General features: G+C 59.4%; 1 protein-coding gene across 2 annotated transcripts in view; it reads left to right on the plus strand.

Moving 5' to 3' along the window:
- Positions 1-13726: 13726 nt before the first annotated feature.
- BCOR (BCL6 corepressor) overlaps positions 13727-23779 on the plus strand; it is an 83282-nt gene continuing 73229 nt past the window's right edge. The window contains exon 1 of one of the 2 annotated variants that reach the window (XM_062183316.1): positions 13727-13813. The gene's annotated coding sequence lies outside the window, so the exon portion shown is untranslated. Of the gene's footprint in view, positions 13837-23779 lie in introns of both variants that reach the window. The other variant, XM_062183315.1, reaches the window with a different exon arrangement.

Raw genomic sequence — 23779 nt, forward strand, 5'->3', positions numbered from 1 at the left:
GCAAGGTTACTGGGGGGGTGGGGGTGGCTGGGGGTGGAGTGTGTGTGTGTGTGTGTTTCCATCCACTGGTTCACTCCCCAAATGGTCGTGACGGCGTGACGGCCGGAGCTGGGCCGATCCAAAGCCAGGAGCTTCCTCTGGGTCTCCCAAGCACTTTGGGCTACCCTTTGCTGCTTTCCCAGGTAGAAACCAGGACTCGAACCCACGCCCATATGGGATGCCAGCGCTGCAGGCAGCAGCTTTACCAGCCATAGCACCACAGCATATAGGGCCACAGCACTGGCCCCTAACCTTTTAATTCCACTTTCCATGAGCTTTGCGAAGTACCCTCAAACTTGGGAAGGTATTTTCACAGTAAAGCCATAACAGACGGGCCTTCTCAGGGAAGGGCAAATTTAGGCGACTTATTCTTGCTTTATAGCTATGTGTAGGTCAGGAGCCCTACATTTGTTTGCCTGTCTATTTCCTCACTTTGGGTAACTTGAATTGGGTGTGTTGAAGGAATATCTTTTGAAAGGACGTTAATTACATCATGGCGACTGGGAATTCCCCAGATCTTCCTCTTCTACATACTTGTTGTGTGTTTCAAATATTTAGGTATTTATTTGAAAGGCAGAGTTACACAGAGCGATCTTCCATCTGCTGGTTTACTCCCCAAATGGGTGCAACAGCAGGGCTGAGCCAGGCCAAAGCCAGGAACCTGGAACTCCATCTGGGTCTCCCACATGGGTTCAAGGGTGCAAGCACTTAAGCCATTTTCTGCTGCTTTCCCAGGTGCAGCAGCAGGCACCTGGATCGGAAGTGGAGCAGCTGAGACTTGAACTGGTGCTCATATGGGAAGCAGGTGTCCCAGCCAGAAGCTTACCCCACTGCATCATGATACGCCCCACCCCATTTTCTTTAAGTCTTAAAGACTTAAAGAGTTTAGAGGCGTTCCCCACCATCCGCTTGGATTTAGTGTCTAAAGCCTTTCTTTTTTTACGAATTGTGTTGGGGGCTTCATGGGTTTCAAATGGGGTATTGTGTCTGATGGAAAAGTGCATTTCCACAAGTGAATCCAGGGTTGCTAATTCTTGGTATTTTTGCTTGCTGTAAAGTAAACATCGTTTTTCCTAAACAGGAACCTTTCACAAGCACTCACAGTTACTGTTCCCAAACTCTGGAACAATCCAGGGCTCGTACATTTCTGTGCGCCTCTCCTCTCCCGGAGCAGATTCTAAAGAGAACTAGCTGGCCCCTTCCCTGGGCCATTTACTGCAAGGTTCATGCCCTGTCTGTATGTTCATCTCAAATTGCCTTTTATTTGTGTTTCCTCATTTACAAGGCTGCCTTTCCACCTAGATTGTACCAGAGGTGACTTTAAAAAATTCACTTTCCTACTGTTGGATTCGCCTAGGCCCTAACACGGTGCTTTTGCCCTTAGCAAGCTCTAAATAAATGTGTGTTAAATTCCAAAAAGTGGACAGATACAGTTACGGTGCGATCAAGAGCCCTGGAGCCGTGGTAACTTTCAAATCCTTTTGCTCAGGGAGCGCCTTGGAAACCCCTTAAACGCTAGGGACTCTGTCCCTGGCCTGGCGCCCCTTCCCTCGACAGGTTGCAGTTGGGGACGGTGACCCAAGTCGCGGGGGACCGGGATCCGAGAGGTGAGCACACGTTGCCCACTGCAGGAGTCCTGGACCAAGAAGACGTTTCTCGGGATTAAAATCCACCCCGGCGTTTCCGGGAGGCGCGATCAGCGTGGCCCGTAGCGCGGAGGGGAGTTCCAGAGGGGCGGGCGCCCCCGGAAACCTGGGAACAGCCGCGCTGCTGCTGCCTCGCCCGGCCTGCGGCTCCGCGGTCCCACCGCCGGGGGCAGCGCCGCCCGCGCAGCCGGGCCAAGATGGCGGCCGGCGCGCCACCCGCGCCCGGGGGAGAGGCGGCGGCGGCGGCGGGAGCTCCCCAGCTCCCCGGCGAGCCACAGCGCGCGCTGTGCTCCGGGGCGGGAAGCTGCTCCTCCTTGGCCCTCTGGGACCCGGCAGCCCGGCTCCTCCGCCACTTCCCCAGACGGCTTCCCCCTCCTCCCGCCCTCGCCCCACCTGTGCGGGCTCTAACGGGCTACGCTAGCCCGCAGTCACCCGGGACTCCTGTTAGGAGAGGGTAGGGACAAGGCCCTGGCTGGGATGAGGCTTGCGACGAGGATGGCCGCCAGGCTGAAGGACCTGCGGGGATCCCCGGCTGCAAGCCCCACAGCCTGCAGCTCCCGGACACCTCTGGGCGCAGTCCCGCCAAACCCGTGACCATAGGCAGGGCGTCAGATGCCCCGTTAGGTCACAGGGCCCAGAGCTCATGCAACCAGGAATGCCTTGGAAAATCCGGTAGGTCTGGTTGTGAAGTCCACGGTATGATATTGTAAAGGCTGCAGAACCTGCACGGCCCTTGGCAAGTGTTCTGACCCGGTTCTCTGCTCTGGGTAGGCTGCCTTCCTCCTAGGACGTCCACTCCCAGACCTGCAGTCCAAGTTACCGGCAGTGGCGTGCGTGGATGAATGTGGGTTATTCGGAGGGATCTCCTGCGGGGGCTCAGGCTGGGAGGTCAGGGGATTCCCCCCCTCCCCTCCCCTGCTCCATCACAATGGTAGGAACTGAGTGCTACCTGCCAAAGCTACACCACTACCTTTTGTCAGCCTTGGGCTGACACCTCCCGCTGGTTCAAGGTTCCTTCCAAACTTTGCGAGTTGCTTATCAGCTCAGCGGGAGAGGCTGGAGTGAACTTTTGGTTTTTGTTTTGGTGAAATCAAGTCGGTCTGCATAACATATGCGCTGCCTTGTTATTCTTATGGAAAACACTTTCTCCGCCCACCCCTGCAGCCGCGGCTACAGCAGCCGTTCCTTGCTTCGGCAACCCCTCTTTTAATGACCTCTCTCCTGCTCCGGTTTAGTCAGCCGCCGCCGCCCCCCCCCCACTTCATTCAAGTGCAGCAATAAACCCAAGGCTAGGCCTAATCCTCTGTGCTCCTGACCTTCCCCTCCTGGTCCCCCGACCAGTGCTGGCCACGGCCGCCGCTTGGTCTGCTTTGTGTGTTGTGTGTTTTCTCCTCTCTGCACACTTGGTACTTTTTTCAGACAGCAAATCACCCCCCCCCCCCAAAAAAAAGAGAGAGAGATAAATCGTATACCAGGAAAAAGTTCAAATCAGCCCCTTTTGGAGCCAGGCCCCCCACAAGCCGGGGTTTTTCCCACCACAGACACAACCATCTGATTTCGAAACTCGAACCAGTGCCAAGGAGTTACCCTTGACCTTGCGCCCCCTGACGTCGTCTCCTAGCGCCAGTTTGGGTGCCGCAAGTGCCTTTGCTGAGTCCACTTCCAGCCCTGTCCAGCCCCAGTGCCCCTCCCTGGAGGCGCAGTAACCTTAAACGGCACGACAGGCGGCTGGCCGAGCTGGTTCGGTGACGACTCCCAGGAGACAGCCGCCTGCAGCAGCAGGCCCCATCTGCAGCGCAGCTGAACGAGTTAAACTGCCCCAGGCATGAGTGGTCTAGGGTGGGGCCTGGTCGGGGAGAACCGGCGGGAGCCCGGGGCAGCCTCGGACTTAAAAGCCCCAAATTGGCCGAGGAAAGGGTGGTCCCGGAGTTGCCCTCCCCAAGTGCTGCTGCGTGGGCCCCCCCCCCAAGGCCCCCTTTAGGGGCTTCGGGGCCGGCTTCGGAGCCCGGTTTGGATTCAGGCTGCGCTGGAGGGCTTGGGAGCCCGAGGGGAATGCAATCTCTTCTCCGCCGAACAAGCAGTGACGTGCAGCGGGACCCGAGCCTCGGGCTCCAGCGGCCGAGAAGAGCCCAGTAATTCAGACGGGCCAAGGAGGGGCCGCTCGCTGAACAGCCCTAGGTGGGCGAACATCACTCACCACCTCCGGGAGAGCCCCGCTCAGATGCGCCACTGCAACCCTCCTGGGCCGCGCGGGCCGCTGCCCCCTGGCCAGTGCGGCTCAGCTCTGCCCGACCCTGCCTCGGTTTCACAAAGGCCACGTGCGGCCGGGGCCGACGAGGAGCGGCCACGACTCTCAGATCTTTAATTACGCTAGGAGCCCCTACCCTTCCCCCCACCCCATCGCCGGCTTCCAGCCCTTTAATCAATTTCACGATATTAAATATTAATTTCCCGCCAGCCACGCTTTCTCGGAGGAGGGGGAGGGGACGGGACGGGCAGCTCCAAGGCAGGGGCGGCTTTGCAGGGTGTGACCAAGGGGCACGGAGGGCTGGCGGGCTCCTAAGTGACCTCCGCCCGGAACTCGGAGCCACTGGCTTTGCACTCTGCAGCTGGGCAACTTGGAGAGTTATGAACGCCGGGGTGCAGGCCTCTGCAAGGAGTAGCTAGGTGCGCCGAGAGCCCGGGTGTGCTGGGCGGCCGCTCTGTGCCTGCCCACCCCCCCCCCAGCCGCGAGTCAGCCTCACGCGGGCCCGCAGCGCGCTGCGGTGATGGATCGCGCCTGGCGGGGGTGATTTGGTGTTGATCGCACATTATCACTGGCAGGTTGGACTGGCTGCTGATGGACGACTTCTAGCGGCGGCGGCAGCGTCTTCAGACACCGCGCAGGGACTCGCTAGCTCTGCCGGGGTCTTCTCCCCACCCCGCCCCCGCCCCCGCCCCAAGCCACCTCACCACCCTACCTCCCGGCGCCCGGAGGGGTCTGCGGATCAGAGTGGGGTCCCCTTAAGCCCAAGGCCGCCCCCCACCATCCGGCTCTTGGTGTGGGTCGGAGACCGGGTGAGGAAGGGAGCCAGGACGCCTTTCCCACTTCCTCCCATTCCTCCTTCCCTTGCCGCTTGCCCCGCCCCCCCTTTCCTGCTTCCCCATAGAAAGCTGAAGGGCTTGGGTCACTCCGCGGGTGATTTCCCCGCTGCCCGGGCCGGGCCGCGGGGGCAGACTCACCCGCCCCGCGGCCCCCGACCCTCTCCCCAGAGCCGCGGCAGCCGCGACGCTGCCATGCGCCCCTCCTCGCTTCTTTTTCTAAAGTGCCTGCAGATACAAAAGCGGTTTCGTAATGCCTTCCGTCTGCGAGAGCCGGAGGACCTTGGCTGACCTTTCGGAAACTGATTGCAACTGCCTGTTAACAGCCCGTACTGACCGCACTGAGCGGAGCGGAGGACAATCATTTAAGTGACAGACGGCGAGGTGGCCTCGGCTCGGTCGAGCGGCCTGGTTAAGCCCGCCCCTCCCCCAGCACCCCCCCCCCGGCTACTCCCCCAGCCCCAGGCGCTCTGCGGGCCGTGGTAGGCGCTCGGGGAGGGCGCGCCGCGTGCGCGTGTGTGGGTGTCTGTGTGTGTGTGTGCTTGCGTGTGCATGTCCGCGATTACCGGCCGACGGGTTAACCCTTTGCCGAGCCGCCGGTCCCTTTGAGGCCGGGCGCTGCCGGCTTAATCTGCCATCTGCGAAAGAGGAATAAAAGGGCCGGCTCCACCGGCTTTCTCTAATGGGTAAACTGTACCCTCTTAGCGTGACCCGGACTGCGTCCCTGCTGCTGCTGCTGGCGAGAAGATCCCGACTCTCGGCTCTTCTGCCACGGCCCTGGGTCTCCTCCCTGCGCTCCCCTCCCTTCCCCGCACAGACAGACACAGACACAAGGAACAGCACGGGGACAGCGCAAGGGGTCCAAAGGCTCGGAGAGACTCGCGGTGCAGTGGACGTGGGTGTCCCGGTGTTTTCTGTCTCGGCCATGAGAGAAAGATGGGGTGGAGGGGTGGCCGCATCGAGAAGGCGAGGTGGGGGAGGGGAGGCTGGTGACAGGGCACCTCGGGCGTCGCTCGCTCCCTCTCTCGGGAGAGATCGCCAGCTGCTCTCCAACAGGCAGCGCCCTGAAATCTATTTAAAGAGAGGGAAAGGGGAGGAGAACAAAGGGGGAGGAGGGGGGCGGCGAGTGGAGCCTGGGCGAGAGCGAGCGAGCAGGGAGGATCCGCCGCTCCGCGGGCACATCAAGCGCTCACATCTGTACACTCCGCGATCGATGGGGAGAATGGATAATATTTGTCAGCTGCAGACCTTTCTCTTCCCGGTTCCCCGGGAGGGGAGGGGGCGAGGGAGGGGGAGGGGCGGCCAGGCCGGGCGAGAGAGGCCGCCTCAAGGACAGCGCGCTTCGCGTTGCAGCCACTCGGAAACCCAGAGCCATGAAAGCCGGGGGATTTTTCTCTTATTAGCATTATTAATTATTTTTATTATTCCACAGCAGCCAGCGAACGCTCGGCGGCGCCCCTCCCCCGCTCGCCCGCCGCCTCCCTTTGTTGATTCTCAGCTGCGAGCACGGCGGGCCCGAGCCGCCGCCGCCGCCGCCGCCGCCGCCGCCGCCGCCGAGCGCGATCTGCTCTTGCGCCCTCGGTCGCAGCTGTGGCCCAGGAAGCCAGGGCTGCGTCCCCGCCCCCCGCCCCCCACGGCGCGGCAGCCCCGACACCCCCTCCGCGCCGCCAGCCCCGGGGCCAGCCCAGCCTTCTCCACTCCCTCTCGCTTCGGCTCCGCGTCCCCAACGCCGAGCAGAGGCGCTGGTTGCTGCGACCCAGAGCCTCAGGCCGCGGCGGGGAGGTGGGGGGGGGGGGACTTCTCCTTCCCCGCCCTCCCCCCTCCCCCCCCCCCGCGGCTGCACTCTGTGATGCCGCCGTCCTCACACATGGTCTTTATTTCGCACACTAGCGGCGTGCTTCCTCTCGGCTCCTCTCCTCGGGGTTTTTCGGAGCGAGGAGGGAGGTTTAGAGGAAGTTAGAAACCCAGCGAGCCCAGGGGAAAGGGGGAAAACCCTCGCTCGCAGCCTGAGCTTCCGAGGCGGAGGGGAGCGACTCTCGGGGAGAGGGGGCGATGGTCAGGGCAAGGGTGCCCTCCCCCCTTTCTCGGACGCGGGAAGGGCTGAGGGGGTGGCGCTTGGGGGAGCGGCAGTACACGTGCTTTCCCTCCTCCGCCTGGCGTGCTCGTCCGGGCCAGGGGAGCACTGGCCCAGCACTCCAGGATGGGAACCGATCGTACAGGCGGTCGCCAAATGAGCCCAAAGACACCTCAGACTGGCCTCCGGCCCCGGAGCCGGCGAGCCCCTGGGACTTTGCTCACACACACACACACACACACACACCCAGGTTGAAACCCCGCAGCCGACGCCCCGCAGGCCCGGGATCTGGGTCCGTTCTCGAGGGAGGTGCTGGTGCTGGAGGCACTAGTCAGGGTTTATTTGCAGCCTCAGCGCCCCCCATCCCCCCGCCGCTATCGTCCGGCGATTCCGGGCCAGCCTGCGGCGGCGTCCCCGACTGCTCCGCGATCCTGGGCAGGGCAGGAAGCTGGCACGGCCGCCGGCTGGGCAGGCGCCACTTGGCCGAGTCGGCTGCTCGCTGGAAACTCGCGCGGCACCTTCGCGCCGACTCGGGTTCCCGGGTCTCCGGGCCGGCCACCCTGGGCTGCTGCTCCCCGCACCCCCTCCCTGTGTCCCTCGGCCTCCCTCGGAAGTCTCCCCGTCTCCTCCCGCCCTCTCGGCTTTTCCCTTCCTCGGTCTGTCTCGGGAGCTCCGTAACGCAGTCAACCGCCCTTCCCGAGATTCAAAAAGAAGTTTTGTGTTTCCCCGGGGGCCGCAGCCTAATGCTTCCCTTGTTTTCCGGAACAAAGCAGACATTCAGCGGGGAGGGGGCAGGCGCTGACTCCTTCCCGCTCCCCGTAGCACCCCGAACCCCTGCAGGTTCACAACGCTCGCGTCCGGGCCCGGCTGGCCCAGGGGAGGAGTGGGGGCCCCCCTGCCCCCAAGTGCGGCCACAAAGGCCTCGCTCGGGAGCCAGCGAGAAGGCGACAGGGTGCTTGGGTGAGGTTTACAGGCCGGGCGGGGAGGGCGCGCACGCGGCTGTTTACAGTGTGCCTGTGCTGCTGGAAGCTCGCCCGCCGCCGCTTGACAGCGTGGGGCACCCGCGGGCTGCCAGCTCAGAGGAGTCGCGCAGCGCCGGGCCCTCCGGCACTCGGCCCGAGGCCTCCGCAGCGCCGGGACCAGGGCGCGCAGGGAAGCAGGAGATCTCCCATCTGCTTCCCTCTTCCTACCCGTAAACTCCCTCCCCCGCCCGGGGTCTGGATCGGGTAGCATATCAAAGGGACTCCCGGAGCGGGGAGGAGCTCACCGGGGCGCTCTGGGCAGGGCGTAGCGCCCGGGTTCTCAGCGGACTTCCCATCCCCTCCCTGGGGCAGGTCCTCGTGCCCTGGAGGGCGCAGGACCCCAGCCTTGCACCCCGGAGGTGCTTCTCGCTCCGCCAAGCGCTCCTCGGTCCCACCTGCCCGCCCCCCACCTCTGGGGCACCGCTGCACCAGCTGTGCCCACGCAAGCCGGGCCTTCTCGCCAGCGCAGCGCTGCCTCAGATCCCGCTCCAGCTCTTCCCCGCGCCCCGGCCTGCGGCCGGCCCCCGGCGCCTCCAGCGCGGCCTGAAACTTGATCCGGTGTCGGAAGGACAGTGTGTAAACACCAGGCGCGCTCCGAGAGCCCGCGGGAGGGGCCGGGCGAGGGCCGCCCGGGCAGCTCCGAGGCCCCGCGCCCCCGCCCGCCTGCTCGCCCCGGGCACGATCGTCGGGGCCGCCGCCTCGCTCTGTGCCTTCCCAGTTGGCTCAGCTAATTGGAGCCGCCGCCACCGCGGCGGCCTCTTGTTGAATTTTCTAGATCGCAACCGTTCAGTCGTGGCTGCCTGCGGCTCCCCTCCCCCGCCCACAGCTGTTATCTCGGCCGGCAACTTGTTGGTGGTGGGGACCGTCCCTGCACGGCCCCCGGCCTCGGGCTCCGCGTGCACCCTAGCAGTTCCAGGAGAGTTTTTTCCTGCGGGACCAGAGGCGCAGGGAGCTAGAGTCTTATCGGAACTGTGGGGGCTTGGCGCCAGAATCCGAGGCTTGCGGTACCCTGGAGGGGGTGGTCCCGGCCACAGCACTGCCACCATCGTCTTTGTGGGCTTGCACCAGAAGGTAGTGAGGGGCCCGGAGGGGCTCCAACAACTCCGACAGCGACTTCAGTTCCTTCCAGGAAAACAGGAGCACAACGGAAGGGCCCCCCACCCTCGGGGGCCGGCGACTTGGCCTGTAGGTCCCTGTGCAGCATATCAGCCTGCCCACCCAAAGGCCAGTACCAGCCTGGGGGTCTGAGGGGACCGATCACTTTCAGTGGCTTCTGGTGCCCCCCCCACCCAAGCTAGGTGAACTCCAAACTTGTGCCCCCAATAGGACCTCTCTAAAGCCTTCCTTCTCCCTTGGCCAGTCATCTCAAGCGCTAGCCACACGTTTCCGCTAGGGGCAAACTGCGTAGGTCAGTAGGAGGCCCCATGGCTAAGGTGGGAAGTGCCAGTGGGTTGATGAGACTCGGGCGACCACTGCTGATGATGAGGGAGCAACCCGGTTGCCTTATAGCTGACGTTTCTTTAGCATGTCATTTCCTCAGAATGCAACTTTGGTTAGCAAGTGCCATAGATCCAGGGCCCGATGTTGGTACAGTGGCGGCACCCCCAGCCCAGAAATGCATAGATACAGGCAAGCAAAAACTCCCAGGGGGCTGGCTGGGCGTAAGAAGGAACCTGGTGGGGGGGGGGGGGAGGGGGGAGATCTGTAGCAGCCGGAAAGCGACTACTTTCTTTTCCTGTGACAGTACCAAGAAGGGTCCCGTTCCCTCCCTGTGATGGTTCTCTGACAGCTGGCGGGGAACAAAGAGAGGAGGCCACCGGCTCCCTCGTTGTCATCTTCCAACACGCTTTTCCTCCACTTCTAACTTTTACCCAAATTCCTATCTGGGGCTCTCTTAAGGTGTCTTTTCAGTGTATTTATAACTGGAGCAAGATTTCCGACTTAATCCATATTGATTGAAGCTATGAGATAAAGGGAATCTATAAAATTAATATTGCAACGCGGTGTCTAGGATAGCAGTGCAGTAGGTCAAGTTCACCTAGTTTCTTGGCATCAAAAATTCTCCAGGCCCTTCCAATCAGATAACCTACGTGTGTCTCCCACTATCAGCTTCTCTTCTGTTTCTGTAGCGGAGTGCGGGGAGGGAGGGGGAGGGGGGATGAAGCCTCTGAAAGCTACTTACTCTCCTTCACCCCTACCCTATCAGTCTAATAGAACCTTGTTTCTATTTAGGGTAAAGTATATTTCTATGTTTTGATAAAGAAGAGAATAATTTGTGTTCCTCTCCAGGACTGAAAAGATAATTATGCGTCCCGGGAGCTTGCTCTTCTCCTGGCTGTTTAACAATCTGGATCCTGGCTCTGGAGCGGGAGTGCTTCCGTGTTTCAGCCTTCTCCTTGCCACCTTCCCTCTGTCACCACTCTGCCTCCACCAGGCCCTTGGGCGGGTCCTGTGGCCCGAGGGTGTGTGCCCAGAAGGCTGGCAGTGTCGCAGAAGACCCTGCAACCCAGAGCCTGCATCAGGCACTCATATTTTCTTTACTGTGCGAAGGATATTCGGAGCCATTGTAATTCCTGTTCCATCTCCCTGAAAGCTTACGCCAAGAACTCCCCATGAGGCCTACGGTGATGGATGTCTTGAGGCCCGGGAAAGGAGCCCTCGTGGTGGGAAGAGTTGAGTGTCTGCCTCAGACACAAACCAAACCAAAGTGCAAACAGCAACAACAACAAAAAGGCGACTCCACACACCTGGCTGGTAGCCTGCCTGGAAACAAACCTTACTGCCAGCCCCCCCTACACACTGCCCCCCCTCCCACCCCACCGCCAAAGCCCAAGGGCACAGCAGTCCTCTTAGGAATGGTGCAGTTCTGCAGGTCTGGAAGCTGAGATGCAGCTACTAGTCCTCACTTCCCTCGGCGTTGGGCTCAGCTTGGCTGAACTCAAGGCTCCTGTCTTTTTAGAGGAGCTGGTTACGTTCCTGAAGCAGGATCGCACTGTGTCTCCTCCCCAGGGGTCCTCAGCTATTGATTTTTAATATCCGTATTCAATATTGTGTATTAAATATTGAATCCATGCACGAGAGGATGTGATGCAAATCGCCAGCCGTGCCTGAGACTTTAATAGTTGTTTTATTGCCCGGAAACCACAGTTGGACGCAAGGCATCCTGCAGCCGAGGCTGGGGGCGGGGATGACAGGCAGAGCGGACGGCTGATGGCTGCGGAGCCGGAGCTGAGCGGGGCCTCCCAGAGAGGGTACAGGACCTCTGCAATGGTCACTGCTAAAGGCACAGCCACACACTAGGAGGTCCGCCGTAGGCAGGCAGGTTGGAGGCCAGCTCTAGGCTGCTGTTGTGTGAGACCTCGGCAGAGGAAGAGGTGTGGGGCTATGTCCTTCCTTCCTGGATTTCCCTAACCGGACTGTTCGTTCCGGTCCAGCAAGCCCCCTTCCCTTGCACACACACACACACACAACTATTGAACAGGAAAGTGAACTTCAGGCAGGAAACCCCAGGCCTCGGGCCTCCTCTACCATTCTCAGCCCTGTGACCCTCCTACAGACCTCTCTTAACCTGTCTGGGCCCCATTTCCCTTCTTTGCTAAAGGGGGAAACGTTGCCTGCCCTGCCTGCCTCCCAGCCCAGCGGTGAGGCTGGCGCAAATGAGATAATATTCAGGGAAAAGGCTTTTGTAAACTGTCAGGCCCCACGTAGGCAGGCTGAGGGATTAGTGTTGGCTTTCTCTTTATGCTCCCCCTCCTGCAGGCTGCCTCTCCTGGCTGCCTTCTTTCTCGCAGACAGGAGCCCCCTCCCCCACCCGCCGGCCTGCTCCTCCACTCCCTCGGCCACCTCCATCCGCTGGGGTCCCGGGCTCGGTGCTCTGCTGCTGCGTTCACGCTAGGCAGTCAGGTTGGGAGGACTCCCAGCCGACAATGAGTGTGTGTGTGTGTGTGCACGCGCACGCGTGCGTGTGTGGTGGGGGTGGGAGCAGCGAGTGCATGCAAAGCTACCACTTTGAAGCGCTCGGCTTCATTCGAGGGAGGAGACGCCGCCGCCGACTCCGCGGCTGCCGCCCGAGGCTTCAGAGCCTGCATCGCGCAGGGGGGAGGGTGTAGGCACCGGGTGTGTGTGTTAGGGGGTGCATGGATGGTTCCGGTGTGCTGACGGTGGGGGGAGTCGCCGAGAGCCTGAGTCTGGGGACCTCTGTCCACATGACACGCTTCTCCTTGCGAGAAGTCCAGCTGGATTCCCGATGGCCCTTAGGTCCGGGCGTGGGCAAGGCCCGAAGGGTATTGCGATGGGAAGCCCAAATGGAAATTCGATGGAGGCTGGCAGCCCTCCAGCGTCGCCAAGTTAGATAAACACTAGTGGAGATCCGAACTCTCCAAGGACCACGCTCGTGTCCACCGACCGTGGCCAGCTCCTCTTCCCCCACTACCTTTGTTCAGGGCTCCAGGAGGGGCGGAGACCTCAGGGGTCGGGTCGCTGAAGACCACTCCCGGGACTTTGCCAGTTGCTGCGGAGGCTCCAGCAGGCTCGCCAGGCCAGCCCAGGCCCGATCGAGACCAGCTCCGGCAGCAGACTCTCCGCTGAGACGTGGTGTCTGGGTCCCTAGGCGCGCAAATGGGGATATGCCAGGCAGGGCCTGGCTGCGCACGCCTCCGCGTCGGGGCTCGGGCGGCTGCCGCTGCCTGCCTTTCCGGGTCTGCGGCGGAGCCTGCCTGGCTCTCTCCTCCCGCTTTGTCTCTCTGCCAGCTTCTCGCCTCTCCTCGCAGTCTCCTGGGTTGGCGAGTCGCGCTCTGTCTCTGTATGCGTCTTTGCGCACGTGTGGCCGTCTTCCGGCACCTGGGCTCAGCTCGGTGTCTTCCCGTGGGCGACTTGGCGCCGTCCTAGGGTCTCTGCGGGTGCCCACCTCTTGCGTCCCTCCACCCCTCTGCCCCCTCCCCCCCCAACACACCCAGCTGACGCATCTGGGGCTCGGCGCCCCCTGGTTCAGAAACAGCCCCGAAGTTCTGGTTCAGTTCCACCAAAGCAAACCCAAGAATATCCCCGCTGCTCTCAACGCTAAGCCGAAACGGGGCGGGGGGTGCTTTTAGGAGACCGACTTTCCAGAGTCGAGGAGGAGCCGACCTGGCAGTCTGTGGCACCCTCTCAACTCTCCATACTGGAAGGACAATCTGGGTACACGGTTCAGGCGCTGACTCGAAAGTTGGTGGGACGTGTGGGCGGGCCGGGGTGCGCGGGGTCGGAGTGCATAGGCAAAGTGCTCGGCGCAAGGCACTCTGCGTGCCTCGGCGGCCACAAGGGGTGGGGGACGGAGAGCCGGCCTTGGGTGCGGGACCTGCGAATACCCTGGGCCGCCGGGCAGGTGAGGACGCCCTGCCCAGCTCCCTCTCTCTCCCCACTCGGAGCCCGCACGCCGCTGCGGAAACACGGTCCAACTCCTTGAAAGTAAACTTGCCGCGAGGGGCGAGGGGAGCGAAGAAGGGAGGGAGGGGGCCGGCGGGGGTGTCTGCGCCGGGGAGGCCGGGAAGGCTTGTGTCAAGTTTCAGCCCCTAATGACACTCGATGGCGGTGTGCCAAGGCCCTGGGAACGGCGGCGGCGGGGGGTGGCAGGGGGGAGGGGCGGCGGGGCGTTTGGGTGAGAGTGACCGCGCCGCGGGGCCCAACTTGCGAAGCCCGAGGCGCAAGGCGCAGGCTGGGACCGAGGGAGGCGGCGGGGGCGGGGGCGGCGGGTGGGGCGGGGGCTCTCGGAGAGCGGACGGAGCTGAGCCGAGCGCAGGCATCTTCCGCAATCCATTCATGCACTGAAGCGCGTGCAGAGCTGCTGATCGCTGCCATTGTTACTCGCGGGCGGTGTGGGAGCCGAGCCTCCACTCTGGCGAGAGATAAATGGCCTCTGACAGCCCCTCCTCGCCAAGAGAGCTCCTCGGATTTCACCGCGCGGCGGCTCTCAGGTCTGTGCCTCGCTCGCTTCCCGGTGAGAACCTTTAAATCAGCCTCCCGGCCCTCCCTCCTCCCGGACGCTGTCCCCCCGCCCGCCCAGGCCCTGGGAGAGCCCTGGGCGCGCTGCGCGCCGTCTTGGGCCCCTCCCTGCCTTGGGGGGAGCTCAGGTGGGGGGTTCTGGGAGCCGCCGGGGGAGGCGGCTGGCGCCCCCCGCCCGGACTCCGCGCCTCCGCCAGAGCGGAGCCCCGCGCCCCGCCTCCGCGCCCACAAGATGGATCAGGCTACCGTGCGGAGAGCGGGCTGTAAATATTTAAAAAGTCTCTCGCGCGCCGGCGGTAATGGCTTTCGCAGTCGGAATATGTGCTAGGGGAAGAGGAAGGGCGACGTGCGGACTGGGTTCTGGGGTGGGGAATTGTTCATCTGCCTCCCCCTAGGTCTGGAGCGGGCTGCAGGTTCAGCCTTTCCGATTTCCCGCCCTCCGCCTCGCCGCCGCGGCGTCCCACCATAGCCGCGAGAACGTCGGTCGAGAGGGAACTTGAGCGTAGCAGGACAACGGAGGCCCGGACGAGGTGATCCCGGAGCCGCTCTCCCCTCCGAGGTCTCCCAAGGTCCTGGGCTGGGACTGGCCCGAGACCCTTTGGCCCCAAGCCTGCTTCTCGCTACACAGATTGGATCCCCCTGAGTTTGGGCACCCCACTAAAAACCCGGGCAGGGATTTCTGCAGCGGAGGCCCGGGCCGTTTGTGTCTTTGCTCCCCTCCTCAAGTCCGTCTTAAGCCTCGGTCCACTGTGAAGGAGAGCCCCCTCCACGTACTACACCCCCCCACGCGCACACACACACTGAATCTGAAAGTAGCTTTGTGGTGGATGAGACCAAAACCTGGTAACTGGCAGCGCGGAGAGGTTAGGGAGGGGAGGCGACAGCGTCCAGGCTTCGTGGAGGTCACACGTGAACGTGGAAGGGGTCTTTTGCTTCTCTGGTGAATGTCGGCCTGGGATCGTTAAGGCCGAGCCCAGCCAGATGGAAGCGGTGGGGGAGGGGATCCAGCTTTCTCGGGCCCGGAGAGGCTTCATGGGTCCACTACAGGGTGTGTGTGTGCGTGTGTGTGTGTGCGCGCGCGCGCGTGCCCAGGGAGGTTGTCGCCTTTGCCTGTGGCCGCTCCCCGGCGGGGCAGGGCGGGGGCTCCGAGTTGCCCAGAGCTGGGGCGGGGCGGGCGCCGCGGGTTCGCGCGGAAGGTTCGAGGGGGTGTGGACCCCGGGCTGGGGCTGCTCCCCTGCACCCTCCACCCAGCCTGTTCTGTGACCCGCCAAAGTGTGGGTGCTGGCGGCGTGTCGGGGCACGCCAGGGCTACTCTCGGCGTCCGAGCGTGTGGAGCTCCCCGCTCCTGGCGGCTACGTGCACTCGCCTTCCAGGGGCCTGTGTCGCGCCCTTCTCGCTTGTTTGTCTCGTGTGAGCCTCGTAAACCGCCCTGATTTATTACCCAGACTAAATGCTTAATTTGTGAATATGAAACAGATTAAAAGGGGCGGGGGCGGAGGGGGCTTGAGGTCGGCATATTTTAGCAATCAGACCAAAGCAGCCCGGCAGATGTTTCAAATTTGTCCACATTTTCAGGCTCATGTGGAAAGCCAGCCAGAATGGTCAAGAGGTCCCTTCTCCTTCCTTCAACCTGAGAACTTGGCAATGATCAAAAGGAGGTGATTAGTAGCTACAGAGAAAAGACACCAGCAGGCAAGGAGTTAACAGAGGCCGAGCCCTTCACCTCCAGGATTGGGGTGGGGGGCGGGGGTCACGAAGGCAACCTGATCGCAAAGGCTGGAGGAGTCCTGGCTACAAAAGGGCCCGGTTCTAGAAGCCAACTTTGAAGAACAAAGTCGAGGGTCCATTAAAAGTTAATTCAGCAAATAAACTTCCTTGGTGATAAAACCAACGAGAAAGATGGAAACTCCAACTTAAAATAGCCCAAAGATAATAAAAAGAAATAGCTTTGATGTGGCCTAACCGTGTGCAGAGGTCCGCCCAGTGATCCCCAAACCGAGGCCTCTCTCCCGGGAGCACCCTCTGCCTTTGAAAAGGCCCTGTGTGTCCAGGCAGTGATTTTTGGCGTTTGTCATTTGGGGGCAACTTTACATATCCCAGGCCATAGCAGTGTGTTCTTTTCAGCTGCTTGGTTCCAGCCGCCCAGTGAAGCAGATACAATTTCTATAAATTGGCCTTCTCCTCTGGGTTTTGATTGATCATCACCATATGAGATTATTGAAACTCTAATGTCTTATTTCACTTTCTCCAAGGGGTGAGGAGGGGAGGAGTTTATTGGGAGTCAGGGCCGTGTGAAGACTGTGGCGTTGTGCAATGGTGATCTCCAGTAGCCCCAACTCAGCAGCCTCCTGACGCTCGGTGCATCTCCTGTGGGCCCCTTGCCCCTCCCCCCTCCCCGCTGCAGCTCTCGGCTTCCGTCTCCTCTCTACAGGTACACTACAAAGCTGGAGCCTTCCAATTTGGGGGGGAGAAAATGGCTGTGGACTCAAAACAAGGAAACAAAAGATTTGCTTTTCTGAAACATGTTTATTATAACTCAGGACACCCCCCCCCCCGGCTTTTGTTCCCCGTGCAAACTTTTTTGCTCCTCTTTTGCCTCGACACCATCTTTCATTTTATTAAAGTTGATTACGGTTCCTCTGTCTTGTCCTCTGCCAGACAAAGGCTTAGGGAAAGTCAAAGAACGCGTTAATTATATGTTTCTTGTAAACTGACTTTTCATTTCCCCCTAACACATTTAGTTGGCTTGGTGTTTAGTTTAACACTCAATTGCTGCAAATATGCTGCTTTAAAAATGCTGTCTTTATTAAAACAAATAAATGAATTCAAAGACCCTTCTAATTTCAACTCGCGTGGGCTAGAAACAGAAGAGGAAAAACGAAAGCGAGAGCAGTAGCAAGGGAAAGGCAGCAGGGAGAGGAGAGAAAAGAGACTAGGAAACGCACATGCACACAGACACACACGCACACGTACACACACGCAGGCTCCGGCAGCATTCCTTCTGCCATCCCTCCCACGGCCCTGTTAAACTGGTCCATACAATTGTCCCTGGCTGCGGCCTGCAGCTCGCCAGCCCTCCTGGATTTTCCATCTCTTGGTGCCTAAGGCGATCATTAGCTGAGAATGGACAACCTCCCTACCTGCTGGCAGCCGTCACTTACCAGCCACGGGAGGCTGGCTGCCAGCTCCCGGGGCGGGCCTGGGCCCCATTTGCTCAATCCGAGAGGGGTCCTTGGTTTTTGCCCCTGGGTGCATTGGTGCCTAATTAAACTCTATCCAGGGCAGTGTGCACTAAATATACATAGGCTGAGAGGGAGCTGGAAGGAAAAGGCAGAAATTACCTAGGCAGGGTAAAGGACTCTTCGGAGCGAGAGGGAGGCAGGGATCCCTCTGATCACACCTTGCGTTGTCCCCTCAGCCTCAGAGTGCAGAGTGCTGGGGCTGAAATCCAGGAGAAATGGGAACCAGAGGCGGTGGGGGAGGGGAGCCATAGCTCGCAACATCCCTAAGCAGGGTTGGTGTCACCACCAGGCAGGAGGGAGGTCCAAACAGACAAGGCAGGCTGCAGAAAAATGACCCAGGTGCCCTTGTGGCCCTGGAGTTATTGCTCATGTGCCACGGCCCCGTCGCACGCAGGAGCTGGAGCTGTATAAATGGCTGTGGGGACAGACGGCAACAGACCCGTCACGTGCCCAAGGACTGAGTGTGTGTTGTGAATCTAAGCAGATGGCGAAGGACCAGGGAGAATCCTCAGCCGATGTCCAGAGAGACACCTCTCTGGGACCTGGGCCCAGGCAGGAGCAGAAAGGCCCCACCTGGTGATAAAGAGCCAGCTGGCGCACATCCTGCAACAATGCTGCCGGGGCTTTGAGTGAGCGCCCGCCCCGGGTAAGCCGGTGCAGGACGTGGCTTCAGAGGGGAGGGCGTTAGTGGCCGAAGCAAGAGCAGACCCAGGAGCTCCGTGCTCTTGAGGAAAGTTCCTCAGGCCGAGAGCAAGAGCCAGGGTGCTCTCACCGCCGAAGAGCCCAGGCATTTCGGCACTTGCTGTGTGCAAAGCACTATGTTGGGCGTAAGGGGCCACAGGTGCTCTGAGCACTCAGAGGGCTGAGCAGAAGAGACCTGATCCATTTATGCGCCTGCTAACAAAGACCTTGAGCCACAGTGGGCAAGAGGCCTGGGCAAGGGGAGATGGAAGCCAACACTCCGGGGGTTCCACTTTTCGCTGCCAGGCAGCCTGCAGCATGGGGACCCTTTTACCCCTGACCCCAGTCAGTCCCAGCCTGGGCCTGTGAGACTGTTCTTGGGGCAAGGAGGTAGCTTTCACTTCCCCTTCCTGGAGGGCCAACACTTTGTTGCCCAAAGCCCATCAGGAAAATGACTGTAATGCAAACGGAGGCCACCGTTCTAGCTCCTACTGGCCCTTCAGTTCTTTCTCCTGCCCTGGACAAATAGAAGAGTGTAGCTTTATCCCCAAAAGCTCCTGGACAAATGAAGGCTCTCGGGGTCGGGGGAGCTGGGAAGGGAATACAGTCTTCCTTAACCAAACAAACCTGAGAATCTCCAAGGTTTAGCACTGCGAGGCAGCCAAAAAGGGGGGCTGGCTTAAGGGACCCCCACGCTGCTCCCCCTCAAGCAATCTGCCCCTTGGGGCGCTCGCAGTGTGATCACAGGTGCCCTCCCTCAAGGCATCTGGCTTGGGCCCAGCCCCTGTTCTTGGTTTCCCTAAGCAGAGGCGAAACCCGCTGGAACCTTCAAAGCACATTCCTCAACACTAAGGGAGAACTGTGGGGAAGTGAAAACAAAGAGGCCAAGGAGCCTTGCAGCAGTTCAGCTTACAGAGTTTGTGGGCCAACAGGGCTGGCCCAAGTTCACTCAGACTTCCCTGGCCCCAGGCCAGCGCCAGCTGGCAGCGTGCCCTCTCCAGGCCATGTCGCCCCCCAAAACCTGGGCACATTCCCGAGTTAGCCCAAGCCCCAGGAAACCCCGCTGCCTTTCTTGAGCCCTCTCAGACCACCCACTCCCCGGTCAAGTTCTGGTGGATGATTCCAAGAGCCAGGGAACGAATGGCCTCCGCAAAGCCTCAACTCAGAACTTCTCGCGAGTGAGTGGGTTGTCAGTGCACCAAGAGAGGGATCATACAGTCCCTCTGAGTGGCCTGGTGGGCCTGCGGGTGGCCCAAGTTTCCTGCTTGGGAGCTTCAGGTCTTGAACAGCAATAGCGAAGGCTTGGCCACTACTTATCCTTGTGCGTCATAAAAGTATCCCCGACTGTGTGTCAAGGCTTGGAATCCCTGCTCGCTTGTCCTCAGTGTGACATCTGTGCCCCAAGAGGCACCCACACATACAAACTGGGAGGGCGTCAGGCCATGCGTTCCTTCATGGCTGGTGAGCAGGAGCCTCCACTGAGGCTCTCATGAGCCCTGCACTGTGCTTGCGTGTGTTGGGGTGGCTGAGGGAGACCCCAGGCTCCCAGGACCCACGCCCCTTTAGGAATGTGCAGTCTCCCAGAGAGAGAGAGAGAGAGAGAGAGAGAGAGGCCCCATGGAGCTGCAAAGCTTGCTGTGCTCATGCTGGGGCAGGAGAAGTCCCTGGTTTTACTCCTCTGCTTTGCGTTTTGCGCCAGAGGGAGGATGCTGTGTGTCTGCCCACTGTGCGCTTCCAGCTGGATAAGCAGACTTCCTTCACCTCCCAGCAACCCACGTGCTGAACAGGGACTTGGGGACTGTGAGTTCCGTGCTTCCTTTCCCAAGGCTCTGCCCAGATGACCTCATGGTAGCGGCAGATGTTATGCTAACACCTGCATGTGGCAGCGCATTCTAAGGATAGGAAAGAGGGCTCGCTCCAGGGAGCAGGGGAAGCCTTTGCCATCCCAGTTTCCCACTCCCTGTTTGCCTCTCTGCCGGCACCCACTGCTCCCAGCTTCTTGCTTATTCTTCCCAAGATAGTCCTGTCCAGGCTGATTCTGTTATTTTCTTTTTATTTACTGGAGAGAGAGAGAGAGAGAGAGAGCGAGCTCACGCTCTCCCATCTGCTGATTTACTCCCCAAATATCTGTAATGGTTGGAGCTGGGCTAGAGCCCAAGCCAGGGGCTGGGAATGCAATCCAGTCCCCCCAGATGCTGTGGGAGGAACCCAGCTCTCCAAGCCATCACTGCCGCCTCCCAGGGTGCACATCTACAGGAAGCCGGGGTCGGGAGTGCAGCCTGGTATGGAACCCAGGCACCTCGATATAGGACGTGAGCATCTTGAAATCCCTGGGCCAAACCCCTGCCCTAAGGCTGATTCCTTAAAAAAATTCTTTTAGTTAAAAAAGAAATCCCAAACCCACAAAAAGTTGCAAGAATAGTGCGATGAACACCCATTATAGGAAGGCAAGATTTTGAACAGCGCTATATTTATCCAACACGCCTATCCTGGGAAAGAATTCAAAACCCTTCAAAGGTCTGAATTACTTTAACTGTATCTTAAAACGTTACTTAGAAATACTTTGCCCTCGTGGAGACATCGCTTGCTTCTTCATCACCCTGCTTGCCTGTTCCCAGCGCCGTATCACCGTTTACTACACCTGTGGGATGCTATAGCAAAGACCTGGTGGTACTTAGGCTACCAGAGTTCAAGATGTGACTCTGCCACTTGAGTAGATGCATGACCTTAAGCAGTTCCCCCTGGGCACCTCATTTTGCCCATCTGTGAAATGGAAGGTAATAATTCAATCCATTCACAGCGTTGGAAGGATTGCACTAGTTGATGAACATCAAAGACCTAAAATAATGTCTTGGCATATAGCAAGGTCTTCGTGGGTGTTGGGGAGACTTGAAATGTAAACACATTTGGTACCCATGGTGCTTTGGTGACTGCACAAAAGTTCACAGCCTCTGAGTTCTCATTGGTAACCGCGAGAGAGACCAAAGCAACCAGGAATGCGCTCTGTGAGCATCCGTTCTGTAGCTGAGAGCCTTGCCCGTGCCCGGCATCCTAGCGGCAGAGGCTTCTCACGGATGGGTTCTACTCTCCCAGAGACTGGCTAGCCAGGCTTGGCATGATGGTATGAGGAGCGAAAGTCGTTTTTCCTTGTGGCCTGGCTGGTTGGACGATTGGGGAAGAAAGAAGGAACCTTCGCTCCTTCAGGGTGAAGCCAAGCTCGCCATGGCCAGAGGCTGTGAAGAAGTCCGAGCAAGTAGGTGTGACCCCCAGAACCCTCGACTGTCCGGAAACTCGGGGAAGCCCTGTGGGTCCCCGCACAAAGTTGTCTGGATTCTTCTTCACGTAGGAAGTGTCTAATAGTAGCTGTCTCAAGAGCCAGAGGCAAGAGGATTGGGGAAAGATAAAGGAATTTGTTTAAACATATACTTTTCTCTGTGCTATAAAATCCTACGCCTAATATTAGGCTTTGACAGCTGGACTATCTGACCTTGACATGGTGGTGTCTCTGTCATATAATTTAATTAAAGTGGGATGCGGGCACAGTGCCAGGGAGGCAAACGTTCTGACAGCTCTTGGAAGCCACAGAAGTCCCTTTGAAGTTTCCCCAGTGCGCTGCTAGGCGGAGGCATCTCCGAAGGGGGAAGACAGCCCTGGTAGGGTGTGCAGAGGTTTCGCTGCGCCCCGTCCTGGTCAAGTTTGATGGCACGGCCCGAGCCACCTGCTGGGGTGTGAGAGTCCCGGAGGCTGCCCATGCGAGTGGCCCCTTGGGGAAGGAGACCTCCTGCTTCACCAGGGACATTTGGAGGTCTGCTGTTCATAGAGTTCTCTCTACGAGAGGTTTACTTCTGTCTCACTCTTGCCTGCCGCAAAGCCACTGAGCTGCACACAGGAAGGTAACCTGCGTAAGAGGCGCATTAACGAAGGAGAAAAAGGATGCTGCACCTGCTCGGCATATAATCATTTAGCACCCTTGCACACGCACCCACGTTGGGCAGGACACCAAATAGTATCCTGGACATCATAAAACTACATTTCAGGGGGCCAGCATTGTGGCATAGCAGATTAGGCCGCCGCCTGCAATGCCAGCATCCCATATGAGTGCCGGTTCAAGTCCCGGCTGTTCTACTTCTGATCCAGCTCCCTGCTAATGCGCTTGGGAAAGCAGCAGAGGATGGCCCAAGTGCTTGGGCCCCTTCCACCCAAGTGGGAGACCCAGAAGAAGCTCCTGGCTCCTGGCTTTGGTCTGGCCCAGCCCTGGCTGTTGTGGCCATTTGGAGAATGAACTAGTGGATGGAAGACCTCTCTCTCTCTCTGCCTCTCCCTCTCTCTGTAACTCTTTCAAATAAATAAAATACATCTTAAGAAATTACTACATTTTATTGTGCAAAGAGAATAATAAGTACACGAACAAAAGAAGATGTAACAGTTTAGGTTGTGATAAATGTTGTGAAAACTAAAATAGCATGAAGATGAGTAAGAAGACACACAGAGAGGGAGAGATGAGAGATGCTTTTAGAGCATAGATTGTATCTTATGAGCCATGGGTGACAGTAATGCTGTGTAACAAACCACCATGAAACCTAGAATTTATTTACCGGGGGGGGGGGGGGGGGTTCCTTCTGCTGGTTCACTCTCCAAATGGCTACAACAGCCAGAGCTGGACCTGTCTGAAGTCAGGAGCTTGGAGCTTTCTCCAGGTCTCCCACGTGGGTGCAGGGGCCCAAGCACTTGGGTCATCTTCCGATGCCTTCCCAGAAGCGTTAATAGGGAGCTGGATCAGAAGTGGAGCAGCCAGGACTCAAACCGGTGGCCATATGGGATGCTGGCGCTGCAGGCAGCAGCTGTAATCCACTGTGCCACAGCGCCAGCCCCTCTTCTGTCTGTATCTGCAGGTCATCTATGGTTAGCTGCTCTACACTGTGCTCAACTGGGCTTGACACCAGATGTGAACTGGGCCCAGATGTGCTCCGTAGGGCCCTCGTCCTCCAAGGAGAAGTGGGCTGTCCGGGCCATGGTCTCATGGTGATGGCAGAGGTGCAAATGCATTTTCCTTATGTTCTGGACTCAGAACTTGCCCCGTTCCTTCAGCCTGTGTCCCACGGGCCAAAACAAGTCCTGTGTCCTGACACCGACAGGATAGGGAGGTGCGCACTGCCACTTAGAAGGATGAATTGCAAAGTCACAGGGCAGAGGACGCAGATGTGGGGTGTGTGTGTGTGTTTGGAGAGAGAGAGAGAGAGAGAGGGAGAGAGAAGTCTTCCATCCACTGGTTCACTCCCCAAAGGGCTGCAATGGCCAGAGCTGGGCTGATCCGAAGCCAGGAGCCAGGAGCTTCTTCCGGGTCTCTCACGTGGGTGCAGGGGCCCAAGCACTTGGGCCATCGTCTACTGCTTTCCAGGCCATAGCAGAGAGCTGGATGGGAAGTGGAGCAGCCGGGATTTGAACCAGCGTGCATATGGGATGCTGGCACTGCAGGAGGCGGCTTTACCGCTATGCCGCAGCGCCGTCTGCTCCTGGATCATTGCGACAGCCTCAGGAAAGCTGGGAAGACAGGCCACAGGCCATCCCAGTGCTGAGAGACAAGAAGGCTGTGCTGCAGCCCATTCTTCCTGTCTGCACTTCACAGGCAGGGCAGGTGCCGGTGGGAGAGGCCACGGCGCACGCCGCACCTGCAGGCTTCCTGGCAGATCTCTGAGATTGTCTTAGAGGGGCCCAGCTCTAGCCCAGGACTCTGGGGGTGTCATCACTGGGCCTTACCTTACTTCAGCACCTCTCGCTGGCCGTCCAGGACACACCTTCGTCTGCCGCATAAGGACACAGGTCGCAACTCCTGCTTTTCCTCACACCCCTTCCACTGCCTTTCTTTCTCTCGCCATCCTTGAATGATGCTTTTTAATTTCAGGCCTCCCTTCAGTGAATCCTTCCAGGCCTCTGAACTCAACCAGGTACTGGAACCTGGCCATTTTCTCTCACTTTTTAAAAGTTTATGTTATGGGGGCTGGCATCGTGGCATAG

Source organism: Lepus europaeus, chromosome X (genome assembly GCF_033115175.1).
Source record: "Lepus europaeus isolate LE1 chromosome X, mLepTim1.pri, whole genome shotgun sequence".
In the NCBI taxonomy this organism is placed as follows: domain Eukaryota; kingdom Metazoa; phylum Chordata; class Mammalia; order Lagomorpha; family Leporidae; genus Lepus; species Lepus europaeus.